This window comes from Callospermophilus lateralis, chromosome 1 (genome assembly GCF_048772815.1).
Source record: "Callospermophilus lateralis isolate mCalLat2 chromosome 1, mCalLat2.hap1, whole genome shotgun sequence".
NCBI lineage: Eukaryota > Metazoa > Chordata > Mammalia > Rodentia > Sciuridae > Callospermophilus > Callospermophilus lateralis.
In genome coordinates this window covers 136,267,912-136,280,319 of record NC_135305.1, presented here as the reverse complement: position 1 = coordinate 136,280,319, position 12,408 = coordinate 136,267,912, and the positions used below count along the sequence as shown (strand labels likewise).

Below are 12,408 nucleotides of genomic sequence, written 5' to 3'. Positions count from 1 at the left end.
GGGTAGGGGTATATCAACTGTTAGGGTTAGGTTTAAATAGGGTAATATTTATAGCTCAGGTTAGTGTTAGGATATCAGTCAGGTCAGGGTTAGTTTTAGGGTTAGAGTTAGAACTGGAATTAGGGCTAGGTTTACTGTAAGGGTTCAGTTTAAGTTTAGGGTGGTTTTTAGAGCTAGAATGAGTGTTAGGATATAATTCAGGTTCAGGGTTATTTTTAAGGTTATGATTCAGACACGAATTAGGGCTAGGGTTAGATCTTGATGTAGTGTTAGGGTTTGGTTTAAGTTAAGGTTAATGTTAGGCCTGTTGCTTGGTTTTGTTTTAGTGCTATGGTTAGGATTAGGGCTAGTTTTATGATTATCTTTAGCCTTAGGGCTAAGTTTATTTTTAGGATTAGGATTAATGCTAGATTTAAGGCTAGGATTAGGGCTAGGTTTTGTGTTAGGTTTAGGGCAAGAATTAGGACTAGGACTAATGTCAGGTCTAGGTTTATACTTAGTGATATTTTTAGGGTTAGATTTATGCTAGGTCAAATTAAAATGTTATGTTTAGGGAAAGGGTCAGATTAAGAGTTGGGATATTTTGAGGTCAGAGTGAGGCTGCGGGTTTGGGTTAGGTTAATGTTTAGGGTAATGCTCAAATTAGCATTAAGGTTAGAATTAGGGTTAGGGTAATATATAGTGTTAGGTTTAGGGTTCAGGTTAGGTTTAAGGTAATGTATATGGTTAGGGTTTGTGATAGGTTTCGGGTTAGGTTTAGGGTTAGCATTAGGGTTACGGTTTTAGTTAGGAAAATTTATAGGGTTAGATCTAGTGTTAGGGCTAGGATAATGATTAGAATTAGGGCTAGATTTATGGTTAGGGCCAGGGTTAGGGCGAGGGTTACTCTTAAAATTTGGTTTATGGTACAGTTTGTTGTTTGAATTAGGAGTTTTGCTATGGCTAGGGTTAATTTAGGGTTTGGTCTAGGGTTATGGTCATGGTTAGTGTTATGGTTAGGACTAGGGTTTTCATTAGTGTTAGGATAATATATTTAGATGTCCGGTTAAAGAATGGTTTAGGTTGAGGTTAGTGTTACGTTTAAGTTTAGGATTAGGTTTGGGTTTGAGCTAGCTTAGATTTAGGTTTAGGGATAGGTTCACTGTTACTTCTACAACTAGGTTTATGTTTAGGGTTAGGGTAGGTTTAGCTTTAGGTCTAGTGTTATCATTAGGGTTAAGTTTTGGGTTAGGGTATTGGGTAGGGTTTAAACTTGGGTTAGGGCTAGGGTTAAGGTTAGGATTAGGGCTGGGGTAAGGATTAGGGTTAGACCTTGGGTTAGTGTTAGGGTTAGGTTAAGTGTAAGGGTTAGGGATTGAGCTAGTTTTTGGGGTAGGGCAAAGTTTAGGGTTACAGTCTGTGCTAGGGTAGGGTTACAGTTAGGTTTAGGGCTAGGGTAAGCATGAGATTTAGGGTTATTTTAAGTGTAATGGACAGAGTTGGAGCTAGGTTGTGGGCTATGGTTACATTTAGGATTAGGGGTAGAGTTAGGGTGAGATTTAGGGTTTGGGATAGGGTTAGGTTTAGGGTAATGTTTAGGGTTTCATCTAGGGTTAGGGCTTGTTTTAGGGTTAGGGTTATGCTTAGGGTTTTCTTTATGGCTGTAATTAGGACTAGGTTTTGTTCAAGGTTTAGGGCTAGTGTTAGGTGTATGGGTAATGTAAGAGCTAGAATTATGGTTATGGCTACATTTAGATTTCGTCTAGTGTTATGGTCTGTTTTTTGGTTAGGATAAGGTTTAGAGATAGGGTTTTTGTTAGGGTAAGTGTCAGGATTCAGGTTAAGATTTGGTTTAGGTTTAGGTCCAGAATGAGTACTAGGGTTTGGTCCAAGGGTAGAATTCTTGTTTAGTTTAGGATAAGGGTTATTGTTAGGGCTAAGGTTAGGGTTATGGCTATATTTAGGATTAGGTTTAGGTCTAGGTCTAGTGTTAGTGTTAGGATTAGGGTTTGGGTTACTGGTAGGGCTAGTATTAGGTTTTACATAAGGGCTAGGGTCAGGTTTAAAACTAGGTTTAGAGTTAGGGTGAGAATAACGGTCAGCATTAGATTTAGGGTTTGGGTTAAGTTTAGAGCTAGAATAAGAGCTAGGTTTAGGACTAGTGATAGAGTTAGGGTTTGGTTAAGACATAGAATTAGGGTTAGGACTATGGTAGCAATTGGGTGAGGGTTTGACTAAGTGTGAGATATAGGGTAAGTGCAATGATTAGGACTAGGGGTAGGGTTAAGGTTAGGGCCAGGCTTAGGGTTAGGGTTAAAGTTAGGGTTAGGCTTTGGATTAGGACTAGGTTTTGTGTTAGGTTTAGGGCTATGGCTTATTTAAGAATTGGCATTACAATTAGGGCTAGTTTTATGGTTAGGTTTAGGTTGAGGTCTAGTGTTAAGATTAGGTTTAGGGATAGGGTGATGTGTAGAGAAAAGATTAGGTTTAACGTAAGAGTCATGGTTAGTATTAGTTCTAGGGTTAGAGTTAAGACTTGAATTAGGGCTAGATTTAAGGCTAGGTGTAGGATTAGAATTTTTTTAGGTGAAGGTTTAGGGTCAGGTCTATGGCTCGGTTTTCCTTGAGGGCTATGGCTAGGTTTTAGGGCTAGTTTTCAAATTAGCATTAGGGTTAGAGCTAGTGTTAGGGTTTGGTTTAGAATTAGGGTTAGGGTTAGATTTATTTATTTTTTTATATCTAACCCAATTGACTTGAAAATTTATTTCCATCTTTCAACATATATACACATTTCTTATAATTTTGTACAATTTAACCTGTCAATAATTTCCCACTGCTATTAGCCATATTCACTTATTATAAAAGGTCATTGGTATAAGGGAAATCAAGAATTCACATTCTTAGGCAGAAAATGAGAACTGAATAGCAATTTCTTCACTGTAAAGTGAACTGATATTTAGCATATCCTCATGCTAACATGTGGCTGAACCCTAGCCATAAAGTGCACTCTGGGATTTAAAGGATGTAAGTGTAGCTCAAGTACTTTCATAAAAATCACATCCTTCCTATCATATTATCTTTGAAAACAAACACTTGAAATTATAGTACATGTCACAAAACCTGTTTGAACATTCTATTCCATTTATAGAATGGCTTTAAATATTATGCATGATAAATAAAGTACAGAAGAAAAAAAAGTTAAATCTCACTTCAAGCAAAGAGCAGTCTAACCACATCAGTAAAAATGGTACTCTTTTAGTCATGGCATGACATACACATAAAATTTGAGGCTATTTTACAATTATTCTTTGAATACTTTCAATCTGAATATAATATGAAGTACACAATGATTTTAGGTTTACTCAGCAAGTTCTTCGGACATTGTTTAAATAAGTGATAAAGCAGCACAACACTGGGACTCAATCTTAAATGATAGTACCCCCCCCCCAAAAAAAAAACCCTGTAAAACTCATTTGTCTAGAATTTGTAAAATTGTTTTTTTCCCAGCATAATTAAATTGTGATTATTTTCTCAATGTCTTCCAGTTTGTCAACATACTTGCTTTCTTGGCTACATATTGGCCAGAAATTAACAAGAAAAGTCTTATTTCCTTTCACCTGGCAAAGATGTAGAACCGGATTAACCAAACCCTTTTTATCAGCTGGACTGCCCTCTAATGGACTATGTAAGGTATTCAGCTAAGAGGTCAATGCGACTTGGTTTGACAAGGTAATTCAACAGAAAAAATATAAACCTCTTATACCCCTAACTGACGTTTCCTGAATGAGTTAAAAAGAAATAGAAAAACCTATTAGTAAATTAATTTTTACCATGAAAGAAATCAGCAGAGTGCCAGTTCTATAAATAAACAATTTCAATCATTTTGAAAACTGGTAATGAAAGTTCATGCAGTTTCAATCTCTTCAATCTTGGAGGCAGATCTGAAACAATGGTAGTAATAGGCAGGAGTAACAGGCATACTGTGATGTCAAGCTTTTATAAAGACTTGTGTATTAACACAAATCATATTTTTGTTAGTCTATTCACTCTACAGATGTTTTCTTATGTATAAATATGAGTTACAGTAGACACATGCTGAGTAGTTGATATCTATTAAGTCTCGTCACAGCATAAGAATTTTATGGAGTCGTTTCCTCTGTGAAAACATCATCTTGAGTAGCAAGCTGTTTTTCTCTGTGGCTCATCCCCAGGCCTGAGATTTGCAGTAATGTAGGACCAGTTTACCATCACTGCCAAAACACTCATAGAGGGTTCCGACTTCCTGGTCTGGGGAAGGAGCAAAGGACTGATTCACATAAATAAACAACTGTTCCGAGGCCACAAGTTTAAGGAACTTCTTGATGAAGTCAATGAGTCCTTGGATGGTTCGGGTTCGCTCTACAGCCCATTTCTTTGTTTTCATGATAGGGGTGTCTCCCACAGCCTTCAGTAGGATGTCAATTTTTTTCTTGGTGTCGCCTGAAGGCTCCTCTGTCCCCAGCGAGACTGCAGCAGAGGGGGGCTCTGGAGTGGCTGTTTCTGGGGAGACATCCGTAAGTCCTTCACCACCAGCAGCAGCAGTTGAAGGGAGTTGCAACACCGACTCAGGCTCCTCCGCCATATTGCACGGTCTAGGGTTAGATTTAGAGTTAGGGTTAGATATATGTTTAGGGCTACAGTGAAGGTTAGGGCTAGGGTTAGAACTAGGATTTGAGTTATCATAAGGGATAGGGTTAGAACAAGGGATAAGTATAGGGTGAGAGTTAGAGTTTGTGTTAGTGCTAGTGTTAGGGTTATATTTAGGGTTAGATTTAGGACTTAATTAGGGCAAGGATTAGAGCTAGGGTTAGTATTAAGGCTGAGCCTAGGCTTATGGCTAGGGTTATAGTTATGGTTATGGTTATGGTTAGGTATGATGTTATAGCTAGATTTAGATCTAGGGCGAGTGTTAAAATTGGGGTTAGGTCTATGATTAGGGTTAGGTTTAGGATTAAGGCTAAGATTAGGGCTAGGATTAGGGCTAGAGTTTGTTTTAGGGCTTCATTGGGGCTAGGGCTAATGTCAGGTCTAGGGTTATGGTTAGAAATAGTTTGAAGGTTAAGATTTTCATGGTTAGGATTAGGTTTATGGATATGGTTAGGTTTAGGGTTCAGGTTATTTTTAGGGTAATATATAGATTTAGGATTAGGAATAGGTTTGGGGTCATCCTTGTTTTAGCATTAGGGTTAGAATTAGGTTTAAAATTAGAATTAGGGTAATGGATATGGTTACAGATTGGGTTAGGGCTAGGTTTATGGTTAGGATTAAGGCTAGGTTTAGGGTTAGGATTTGGGTCATGTCAAAAGGTAGGGTTAGGTTTAGGTTTAGGGTAAGGTTTAGGGTTAGAATTAGGGTTATGGTTAGGGTTAAAGGTAGTGTTGGGGCTGTAATTAGGGATGGGTTTTGGGTTAGGTTTGGGATAGGTTCAGGGCTAAAGCCAATGTAAGAACTAGGGTTACAATTAGAACTAGTTTTAGCTTCAGGGTTAGGGCTAGAACTAGAGTTAGGTTTAGGTTTAGGTTTCGAGTGATGTTCAGAGCTAGGGTTAGCGTTATGGTCAGAGTCAGGGTCAGGGTTAGTTTTAGGATTACATATAGAACTCAAATTATAGCTAGGTTTAGGGCTAGGTTTAGGATTAGGGTTTGATTCATGTTAAAGGTTAGGGTTAGGGCTTTGGCTCATTTCTTTGGTAGTACTAGGTCTATGGTAGGGCTAGTTTTAGGATTAGCATTAGTGTTACATCTTCTGTTAGTGAGAGGCTTAGTTTAGGGTTAGGTTTAGATTTGGAGTTAGGGTTAGATATCGGATTAGGGCTATAGCTAGGGTTATGGCTAATGTAAAGGCAAGTGATAGAATTATGGTAAGAGACAGGTTAGAAATAGAAATAGGACTAGGGCGAGAGTTAGAGTTAGTCTTAAAGCTATGGTTAGGCTACGTTTAGTGCTAAATTATGGCTAGAATTAGGTCTAGTGTTTGTATTAGGGTTAGGCCTAGTTTTACCCTTAGGTTTAAGTTTAGGGTTAGGGTTAGGTTTAGGGGAAGGGATGGGGTTATAGCTAGTTTTAGGGCTAGGTCGAAGGTTAGAATTGAGTTAGGGCTAGGATTATGGATTTGTTTAGAAATAAGGCTACGTTTAGGGCTAGAATAATGGCTAGGGTTTGTTTTAGGTTTATGGCAAGAATTAGGGCTAGGGCTAGTGTCAGATCTAGGCTTATGTTAGGGATAGATTGAGGGTTAGATTTATGGCTAGGTCTAGTGTAAGGTTTCGGTTTAGGGTAAGGGTCAGATTTAATGCTAGGGGTATTATTAGGGTTAGAATTAGGTTTTGGGTTTGGTTTAGGTTAGGATTTAGGTCTAGAGCTTTAATTAACATTAGGGTTTGGTTAGGGTAATGATAAGTTTAGGTTTAGGGTTCATGTTAGGTGTAGGATAATTGATAGGGTTAGAGTTATCAAAAGTTTTAGGGGTAGGCGTAGTGTTAGCCTTTCAGTTATGGTTGTGCTTAGGATAATGGATAGGGTTAGGGTTAGGTTTATGGTTTATATTAGGCCTAGAGTTGGGGTTAGGCCTAGAGTTAGGTTTAGGTTTAGGTTTAGGATATGGTTTAGAGTTTGGTCTAGAGTTAGCGCTAGGTCAAGGGTTAGGTTTAGGGTTAGGTCTAGGTTATAGTTACGGTTAGGGTCAAGGTTAGTGTTAAGATTAGGACTAGAATTAACATTTGGTTTAGGGTATTGAAAAGGGTTTGATGTCATGTTAGGTTTAGGTTTAGGATTTGGTTTTGGCTTAAGTTTAGGATTAGGGATAAGCTTAGGGCTAGGTTTAGGGTAATGGTTAGGGATGAAAAATGGTTAACTATATGGCAAGTGTTAAGTTTATGGTTATGTCTAGGGTTAGGGTTAGGGAAGTTTTAGGGTAAGGCCTAGGGTTATCATCAGGGTTAGGTTTAGTGTTAGAGTAATGGGTAGGGTTAGAGCTAGGGTTTGGGCTAGGTTTATTATTAAGGTTAGGGTTAGAGTAAGGGTAATATCTAAGCTTAGATCTAGGGTTATGGATAGGGCTAAGGTTAGGTTTAGGGTTAGGTCATGGGTTAGTGTTGGGGTTAGGTTAAGTTTAAGGGTCAGAGGTTGAACTAGTGTTTGGACTAGGACGAGGATTAGGGTTAGAGTCAGTGTGAGGGTTCATGCTAGGGCTAGCATTAGGGTTAGGCTTATGGTTATGGTATTGGAGAGAGTTAGAGGGAGGTTTTGGCCTATGGTGATGGCTAGTTTCAGGGTTAGTGTTATGGCTAGGTCTAGTGTTAGGGTTATGTTTTTTGTTAGGATAAGGTTTAGAGCTTGCGGTTGTGTTAGGGTAAGGATCAGTGTTCTGTTTAGGGTTAGGTTTATTGTTAGGGCCAGCATTAGCACTAGGGTTTGGTCTAGGGGTAGGGTTAGTGTTTGGGTAAGGTTAAGGGTCATTATTAGGGCTAGGACTAAGTTTTTGTTTAGGGCTAGGCCTAGAGTTATCACTAGATAAAGGATTAAGTGTAGGTCTAGGTCTAGTGTTAGGGTAAGGTTTAGTTATAGGGTTACAGGTAGTGCCAATGTTAGGGGTTAGTTTAGAATTAGGGTCAGGTTTAGACCTATGGTTAGTGCTAGGGTCAGAATAAGGGTCAGGGTTAGGGTTAGGTTTTGGAATTGTGATAGATCTAGATTGAGGATTAGGTCTAGGACTACTAATAGAGTTAAATTTTGGATTAGGCTAAGAATTAAGTTTAGAACTACAGTAGCTTTAGAGTTAGAGTTTGGCTTAGGGTAAGTTATAGGATTAGTGCTAGTGTTAGGGCTAGGGTTAAGGTTAGGGTTAGGGCTATGGTTAAGTTTAGGGTTAGGGTTGAAGCTAGGGTTAGAGCTTTGCTTAGGTCTAGGCTAGATTTTGTGTTAGCTTTAGGGCTACGGCTAATGTAAGAACTAGGGTTACAATTAGGGCAGTTTTAGGGTTAGTGTTATGTCTAGGTTTAGTGTTTTGTTAGGTTTAGGGTTAGGGTTATGTTTAGGGTAATGGATAGGTTAGGGTTTGCGAATGTGTTAGGGTTTGGCTGAGGGTTAGCATTAGGGTTAGGATTAGGGTTCAGGATAGGGTAGTGGTTTAGTGTTAGAGCTAGGGTTTGGGCTAGGGTTATGGTTAGTGTTATTGTTAGGGTTAGTGTTAGGATTAAGGTTAGGTTTAGGTTTAGGGTAAGGGTTAGGTCTTGGTTTAGGGTTAATGTTAGGGTTAAAGATAGGGTTTGGGCTCGCATTAGGGCTAGATTTTTGGGAACATTAGGGCTAGTGTTAGGGATACAGCTAATGTAAGAAGTAGGGTTATTATTAGGGCTAATTTTAGGGTTACGGATAGGGCTAAGTCTAGTTTTATGTTTAGATTTAAGTTCAGGGTGATGTTTTGAGCTAGGGTTAATTTTAGGTTCAGAGTCAGGGTCAGGCTTAGTTTTAGGGTTGGGGATAGGACTTGAATTAGGGGTGGGATTATGGCTAGATGTAGGGTTAGGATTTGGTTTAGGTCAAGGTTTAGGGTTAGTGCTATGGCTCATTGTGTTTTAGGGCTAAGGATAAAGTTAAGAGAAATTTTACAATTAATGTTAGTGTTATTGCTCATGATAGGGTGAGTTTAGGCTTAGGGGTACATTTAGAGTTCTGGTTAATTCCAGGGTTAGGGCTAAGGTTAGGCCAAGTGTTTGGGTTATGGTAAGGATAGGGTTAGAACTAGGAATAGAGCTAGGGCGATAGTTAGAGTTAGTGTTAAGTCTAGGGTTAGGGTTAAGTTTAGGGATAAATTAGGGCTAGGAACATGTCTAGGATTGGTATTAGTGTTAGGCCTAGGGTTAGGACTATGTTTAGGAATAGGTTTAGGGGAAGGGATGGGGTTATAGCTAGGTTTAGTGATAGGATGATGATTAAAATTAGGTTTAGAATTAGGGTTAGGTTTGTGTTAGAATTAAGGCTAGATTTGTTTTAGGAAGAGGGCTAGGGTTTGTGTTAGGGTTAAGGCACGTTTTAGGGATAGGGATAATGTCAGGTTTAGGGTTACGGCTAGGGATAGTTATAGGGTTAGGTTCGTGGCTAGGTCTAATGCTAGGTTAAGGTAAGGCCCAGGTTAAGATTTAAGGTGTATTTTAAGGGTCATGGTCAGTTTTCGGATTTGTGTTAGGTTAATTATTAAGGTTAGGGCTCGAATTAGCATTAGTGTTAGAATTAGGGTTAAGTTTATGGATAGGTTTAGGTTTAGGGTCATTGGTAGGGTTAGGGTAAGTTGTATGGTTAGGGGTAGGCCTACGATTAGGGTTATTGACAGGGTAATGAATAGCATTAGAGCTAGTGTTAGGCTTCGGTTTTGAATAGGATTAAGGCTAGAGTTAGAGTTAGGGTTAGGCTAGGGCTAGGATTAGTGTTTGGGTTATGTTTAGGGTTAAGGTTAGTTTCTGAGCTAGGGTTACTGCTCGGGCGAGGGGTGGGTTTAGGATTATGTCTACGGTTATATTTATGGTTAAGGTTAGGCTTAGTGTTAGGGTTAGGGTAAAGGTTATCTTTAGAGTTAGGTTAATGGATACATGTAGATGTGAGGTTAATGGTAGTTGTAGTTTTAAGTTTAGGATTAGTGTTAGGGTTAGGGCTAAGATTATCATTAGAGTTTGAGTAATGGATAGGGTTAGATTTTAGGTTAGGGTTGGGGTAATTTTAGGTTAAGGGTTAGTGTTAGGGTTAGGGCTAAGGTTAGTGTTAGAGTAAGGTTTAGGGTTTTATCTAGGGTTAAGGCTACAATGAAGTTTAGGTTTAGGGTTAGGTCTAGAATTAGGTTTAAAATTAGGATTAGACCAAAGGTTATCATTAGGGTTAAGATTCGGTTTAGGGTAATGGATAATATTAAATAGATTATTAGGGCTAGTATTAACATCATGATTAGGACTAGGATTAGATTTAGGTTAAGTGATAGGGTTAGGGTTATGTTTGGGATTTGGTTTTGGGTTTTATCTAGGGTTATGTCTAAGGCAAGGCTTCATGTTAATGTGAGGGTTAGCCTTAGGGTAAAAGATAAGGTTAGGTTAGGGTTAGAATTACACTTTTGGCTAGATTTAGGCCTTTTATTAGGGCTAGGTTTTGTGTTAGGTTTAGAGCTAGTTTTAGTGCTGTGGTCATGTAAGGGTTATATTTACAGTTATGGCTAGGTCTAGTGTTAGGTTTAGGTTTCAGTTAGGGTCAGTTTTATAGCTAGGGTTAATGTTAGTGTAAGGGTCTGTGTTTGGATTAGGGTTAGGGTTAGGGCAAGAGCCAGAAATAGGATTGATTAGATCTGGAGTTAAGGTTAGTGTTTGGCTTAGGTTAAGGGTTATCATTAGTGATAGGGCTAATTTTCTGTTTAGGTCTTGGTTAAAGATATGGCTAGATGTAGGATTAGGTTTAATCTAGGGCTAGTGTTTGGGTTAGGTTTAGATATAAGGTTATGGGTAGGGCTAGTGTTAGGGTTTGGTTTAGATTCAGGGTCAGAATAAGGGTCAGGGTTAAAGTTAGGATTTGGGTTATGGTTAAAACAAGAATTAGGGCTAGGGTTAGGACTACTAATAGGGTTAGGGTTTGCATTAGACTAAGGATTAGAATTAGGACTAGGGTTAGAATTATGGTTGATGTTTGGGTAGGGTAAAGGATAAGGTTAGAACTAGGGTTCAGCTTAGGGTTAAGGCTAGTGTTAGGGTTGGGTTAGGGTGAAAACTAAGGTTAGGTCTCAGTTTTGGGCTAGGTTTTGGTAAGCATTATGTTTAAGGTTATGACTAATTTATGATCTAGGGTTATGGATAGAACTAGTTTTAGAGTTAGGGTTAGTACTAGCTCTAGTGTTAGGGTAAGGTTTAGTTTTAGGGTGATGTTTAGAGGTAGGGTTAGTGTTAATGTAAGAGACAGGTTCAGGGGTACTTTTAGAGTTAAGATTAGGCCTCGAATTAGGGCTAAGCTTAGTGCTAGATGTAAGGTTAGGGTTTGGTTTACGTAAAAGGTTAGAGTTAGTGTTATGTCTCAGTTTTGTTTTAGGGCAAAGCCTATGGTTAGGACTAGTTTTAGGATTAGCATTAGGGTTAGGGCTAGTGTTAGGGTTAGGTTTAGGTGTAGAATTTGGGTTAGATTTAGAGTTAAATTTAGATCTAGGGTTAGGGCAAGGTTTAAGGTTAAGGCTAGGGTTATTCTAGGCTTAGGGCTAGGAATAAGGTTACAGTAAGTGATAGGGTTAGAATTAGGGCTTGGGCTAGGGCTAGAGCAATAGTCTTAAATCTAGGGTTAGGGTTATTTAAGATTAGGCCTAAGGTTAGTGTTAGGGTTAGTTCTAGGGTTAAGGTTAGGCTAAGGTTAGAGTTAGGGTTAGGGTTTGAGTTATGTTTAGGGTAAGTGATTGGGTTAAAACTAGGGAAAGGGTTATAATTAGGGTTAGTTTATGATTAAGTCTAGGTTTTGGGATAGGATGAGAGCTAGTGTTCGTGTTAGTATTAGGGCTAGGATTAGGGCTAGGGCTAATGTCAGGTCTAGAGTTACAGTTAGGGATAGGTTTCACGTTATGTTTATGGTTAGGTCTAGTGTAAGGGTTAGATTTATGGTAAGGGTCAATTTACAGCTATGGGTTTATTAGGGTTAGTGTACAGCTTAATGTTTGGTTTAAATTAAGGTTTAGGTTTAGGGCTCGAATTAACATTAGGGTTAGAATTAGGGTTAGGGTAATTAATAGGCTTGGATTAGGGTTCAGGTTAGTTTTAGCATAGTGGATAGGTTTAGGGATTGCAATGGGGTTAGGGTTAAGACTAGGGTTAACCTTAGGGTTAGGATTATGGTTACAGTAATAAATAGAATTAGAGCTAGTGTTAGGGTTAGGGTTATGGTTATGATTAGAGCTAGGGTTAGGGTAGTGGATATAATTAGAGCTATGATTAAAGTTAGGCTTAGAGCTAGTGTTAGGTAAGGGTTTGGGATAGGGCTAGGGTTATGTTAAGGGTAAAGTTCAGGCTTTGAGCAAGAGTTAGATCTAAAGCGAGGCTTAGAATCAGGGTTAAAGCTAGGGTTATGTTTAGGGTTACACTTAGAGCTATTTTCAGGCCTAGTATTAGGGCTAGGTTTTGTGTTAGTTTAGGCCTAGGGTTAGGGCAATGGTTAATGTAAGAGCTAGGGTTATAATTAGGGCTAGTTTTAGGGTTAGGGTTATGGCTAGGTCTAGGTTTGGGGGTTAGGGTGAGCTTCAGAACCAGGATTATGTTAGGGTCAGGGCTAGTATTAGGTTAGAGATAGTGTTGGGGTTAGTGCAAGATTGGGGACTAGGGTTGGTTGTAGGGATAGGGTTAGTATTGGGGTTAGGTTAAAGGTTATTGTTAGGGGTAGGGCT

At 38.9% G+C, this 12,408-nt stretch overlaps 1 pseudogene; it reads right to left on the bottom strand.

Annotated features, from left to right (window-relative positions):
- Window positions 1-4,134: 4,134 nt before the first annotated feature.
- On the bottom strand, window positions 4,135-4,600 carry LOC143637873 (ubiquitin-like protein ATG12 pseudogene; annotated as a pseudogene).
- Between the last annotated feature and the right edge of the window lie 7,808 nt (window positions 4,601-12,408).